The sequence below is a fragment of the Mesoplodon densirostris genome, chromosome 8 (genome assembly GCF_025265405.1).
Source record: "Mesoplodon densirostris isolate mMesDen1 chromosome 8, mMesDen1 primary haplotype, whole genome shotgun sequence".
Classification (NCBI taxonomy): Eukaryota; Metazoa; Chordata; class Mammalia; order Artiodactyla; family Ziphiidae; genus Mesoplodon; species Mesoplodon densirostris.
In genome coordinates, this window is record NC_082668.1 from 70,028,254 (window position 1) to 70,033,318 (window position 5,065).

At 40.9% G+C, this 5,065-nt stretch overlaps 1 pseudogene; it reads left to right on the forward strand.

Moving 5' to 3' along the window:
- The first annotated feature begins 2,752 nt into the window (after window positions 1-2,752).
- On the forward strand, window positions 2,753-4,846 carry LOC132495440 (caspase-6-like; annotated as a pseudogene).
- Window positions 4,847-5,065: the final 219 nt, after the last annotated feature.

Below are 5,065 nucleotides of genomic sequence, written 5' to 3' on the forward strand. Positions count from 1 at the left end.
GTGATAAAAGTCCAAAGTTTCTTGACTGGGAACACATTTTCTAAGGTTAGTTTAACAAATTAAATTTTTTGTGCTGCTCGCAATGGAGAAAAAGAAGGAAATATTCTTCTTGACATCTAAGGAGTTCACAGTCTCTTGGAAACTGAAGATGCATATGTAGCTAATTAGAGTAACGTGTTATTAATATGAAAAATGTGAGAGGACACACAAAAACTGCAAAGAAAAGCCATCAACTATGTTCCTCAAGAGATGGCTTCAGTTTACATCCCACTGAATTTGGGCCACAGGACTAGAAATGATGTCTAGCAAAAGACAAGAGACCTTCCTCTACTCTGAACTGATCTGCCACTTGCAGAGCCCTGGCCTCTGAACTAGGCCGTTCATTTGCAGAAGACTCCACACACTGAAGCCCACCTACTGCATGACCCTGGCCAGGGCAGTGAGGAAGCTGAACCATAGCCAAAGGAAGCAGCATTACACCAAGCACAAGAAAACTCTGAGGAGCCAGGAGAGCTGTCGTGACAGCTTTGAAAGCTTGTCAAGTGGAAGATGGGCTGGATAAGCATTTTTCATACTGCAAAAAGCCACCCATAGGTGGGTCATGAAATCAATTTAGAGGCAGGAGACTTACAGTAAGTGCTGTTTCATAAAATGCTTGTCATGCAAATGAATGTGTGTGTGTGTATGTGCACAGGCATGTGCACTGGGGCATGCAAATGGATTTTTTTTCAAAACAGTTTGCAAGGCTGTGAATTAGACAAATTATTTGGTAGCTTATAAAAGGACAAATTCAATTCAATATAAGGAAAATACCTCAAACGAGTGAAACTGTCTCACAATGGGGTTTATTATTGTGAATGGCAGACAGCTCCCAGCCCCTGAAAGACCCCAAGCAGCATCAAAGCCATAGATTGTCAAGGAGGATATTCACGTTAGTGGAAAGTTAAATAGGAAAAACTCCAAGTTTCCTCCCCATTCTATGAGACGTCGGTCTAGATCACAGGCACTTAACTGCCACTGAAAGAACAATTAGGAGGGAAACAACTCCACAAAGTTACAGGGGTGAATGTATACAGCCTGAAATTTCATTTGGTCGTTTATACCAGAACAGAACCTCTATGAAAGGAAAAGTTATAAGTGATACTTAGACTAAGGGTTCTCAACCTAGGGATACATCAGAATCATCTGGGGAGCTTGTAAAAGATACCCATGCCTGGATCCCAACATATATCAATTAAAACACTGGGGCCCAACACTTGTATTTTATTTCTGTTTCCCAGGTAAGAATTGCAAACCACTGATTTATATGTGTAAAATGTAAAAATGACATTTTATAAAGCATAGAGGGAAGGAAAATAGCTCCAGGATTTTACATGAAGATAATAGGAAGAGCTGGAAAACATCAAATCATGGCTTTTGAATTCTGCTCAGGGTGTAGAGAGCTGAAAAGAGCATCACTCCCATGCTTACAAATAAAAAGTCAGATCAACTACAAGTTCAATCTTTCTTGAATCCATTAGACAGCTGAGGTCTCAGCGGAACAAACTAGCCCAGAATCTGAGGAGAACCAGGCATCTGTAGGAAGAGACAAGACATGAGCACTTGTTTACCTGAGGTAGATGCACCTGGACACTGGCTAACAAGCATCAAGTAACAAATAACAATGGAACACTGATGGGAGAGTTGAAAGAGCATGGACACCGACCACTCTGAGGCACAGTGCAGAAGGAAGACCGAAGGCTGACACTGAAACAATGAGAAAAGCCCTGCAGCAAACCAGTCCCAACTCTAAACTCAAGGTGTCACTAGAGGAATCTGAAGTTTGTGGTGCCCTGAGGATAGGCTCACCAACAACACACCTCAAATCCAGTCAACTCCTGACCAGAACGATCAATTCCCCACACTAAAGGGCTAGCAAAAATAGAAAGGCATTCCATTTCCAGGAATAAAATCTATATATCTCAGCCTCTAATGGCCTACACAAGATGTCCATGTCTTGACAAAACATTACAGAGTGTACAAAAAGAAAAACAACACTGCCAAAAGACACAGCCATTAACAGAACCAGACTCAGATATGACACATATGGGGAAGCTATCAGACACAGAATTTAAAATAACCGTAATTAATGGTAAAAGTCCCTAATAGAAAGGGTGGGCAACATGAAAGATCAAATAATATTTTTATACAGATAGAAACTATAAGAAAGAATCAAATGAAAATGCTGGAAAGGCTAAACACAATAACAGAAATGAAGAATGCTCTCAACAGGCATTCTTCAGTAGATGTGACACATCCAAGGAAAGAATCAGTGAATTGAAAATAGGTCAACAGAAATCCCCAACTAAAATAAGGAGAAACAAAAAGAGGAATGAAGCAAAACCAAAGTGTCCAATAGCCGTGGAATAATACCAAAAGTCTTAACCTAGGTGTAGTTGAAATTTCAGAAGGAGAAAAGGAAGAGAATAGGGCAAAAGAAATATTTGAAGAAATAACTGCTGAGAATTTTCTAAAATTAATGACAGATACCAAAGCACAGAACCAAAAACTCAAAAACGCTACAGAGTATAAAAACTAAGCATGTGCAGGCATATGCACATGTGTGCATGCACGCGCACACGCGCGCACGCACACACACACACAGGCATATCAGAGGCTGCAAATCAAAGACAAAAAGAAAATCTTGGGGGGCTGTGGCCCGGCTGCAGGAAGAGGAGGCCGCCTAGGCATCAGTGCTGTGCACTCAGCTGCAATGAGCTCGGCACCAGGGCTCCGTGGGGCTCGCGGTGCAGGTGAGCAAAACATGACAGAAACAGATGCCTTCCCTACGAGAAGGGTAAAAACGCAACTGAAATGCAAAAAAAGATGTGTGCAGTGTATGGAGAAGGTGCTGTGACTGATCGAATGTGTCAAAAGTGGTTTGCAAAACTTCACGCTGGAGACTGCTCACTGAACGATGCTACATGGTCAGGTAGACCAGCTGAAGTTGAGAGCGATCAAATCAAGATATTAACTGAGGACGATCAACATTATACCACGCAGGAGATAGCTGACATACTCAAAATATCCAAATCAAGCGCTGAATATCATCTACACCAACTTGGTTACGTTAATCACTTTGACATTTGGGTTCTACATAAGTGAAAAAAAACCTTCTTGACCATATTTCCACATGTGATTCTTTACGTAATGAAAACATGCCATTTTTAAAACAAATTGTAATGGGAGATAAAAAGTGGATACTGTACAATAATGTGGAACAGAAGAGATTGTGGGGCAAGCAAAAGGAACCACCACTAACCACACCAAAAGGCCGGTCTTCATCCAAAGAAGGTGATGTTGTGTATATGGTGGGATTGGAAAAGAGTCCTCTGTTATGAGCTCCTTCTGGAAAATGAAACGATTCATTCCAACAAGTACTGCTCCCAATTAGACCAACTGAAAGCAGCACTCGATGAAAAGTGTCCGGAATTGGTCAACAGAAAACGCATAATCTTGCATCAGGATAATGCAAGACTGCATGTATCTTTGATGACCAGGCAAAAACTGTTACACTTGGCTGGGAAGTTCTGATTTGTCCGCCATACTCACCAGACATTGCACCTTCGGATTTCCATTTATTTTGGTCCTTACAAAATTCTCTTAATGGAAAAAATTTCAATTTCCTGGAAGACTGTAAAAGGCACCTGGAACAGTTCTTTGCTCAAAAAGATAAAAAGTTTTGGGAAGATGGAATTGAAGTAGCCTGAAAAATGGCAGAAGTTAATGGAACAAAACGGTGAATACTTGTTCAATAAAGTTCTTGGTGAAAATGGAAAATGTGTCTTTTTACTTAAATACCAAAGCAACTTTTTGGCCAACCCAATATTTCAGGACTTTCCTTGCCAGTGTGGCTGGGAGGATTTCCTGGGGCACACCAGTGGTCTGTCTGCCTGGCAGAGGAGAAGGATGCAGCAGACCTCTATCTACTCTATATGTTGACCTTGGGCTTGGAGGAGCTCATTATTTAATATGGCTTAAGTGATTGTTTTTTAAACTTTTCGTAAAAAGAGAAGTGTTTGATACGGCAGAAACGTACAAAAGGGACCATAAGAGGAGAGGAATTGCTTTAATCCTCAATCATGAGAGGATCTTCTGGCACTTAACCCTGCCATACAGGCGGGGCACCAGCACGGATAGAGACAATCTTAAGCCCAGGTTTTCAAATCTAGGATTTGAAGTGAAATGCTTTGATGATCTTAAAGCAGAACTACTGCTCAAAATTCATGAGGCGTCAACTGCTAGCCATGCAAACGCCAATTACTTTTTGTGTGTTTTCCTGAGTCATGGTGAAGGCAACCACATCTATGCATATGATGCCAAAGTTAAAATTTAGACACTGACTGGCTTGTTCAAAGGAAACAAGTGTCAGAGCCTGGTTGGAAGACCCAAGATATTTAACATTCAGGCATGTCGGGGAAACCAGTACGATGTGCCAGTCATCCCTTTGGATGTAGTGGATCATCAGACAGACAAGCTGGACGTCAACCTAACCCAGGTGGATGCAGCCTCAGTTTATACACTTCCTGCTGGAGCAGACTTCGTCATGTGTTACTCTGTGACAGAAGGTTATTATTTTCATCAGGAAACTGTGACTGGCTCATGATACATTCAAGATTTGTGCGAGATGCTGGGAAAATTCAGCTCCTCCTTAGAGTTCACAGAACTCCTCACGCTGGTGAACAGGCAAGTTTCTCACTGCCGAGTGGATATCTGCAGAGACCCAAGTGCAAATGGAAATAAGCAGGTGCCCTGCTTTGCCTCAATGCTAACTAAAAAGCTGCATTTCTTTCCAAAATCTAAATGATAGGTGCCATTTTGTTTTATGTATCTGTATTTTTATATAAAGAAGTATCACTAAATACTTAAATTGAAGCAATTTAAATGGTACAGCAATTTTAAATGTTTAAATGAGAGAACTTAAAAAAATAGTTCATATTGGACATGGTGAAGGGGTTTTAGATATGTAGAAATGAAATCCTCAGGAAATTCCTATAAATAAAAATCCACAAGCATTTGTAATACT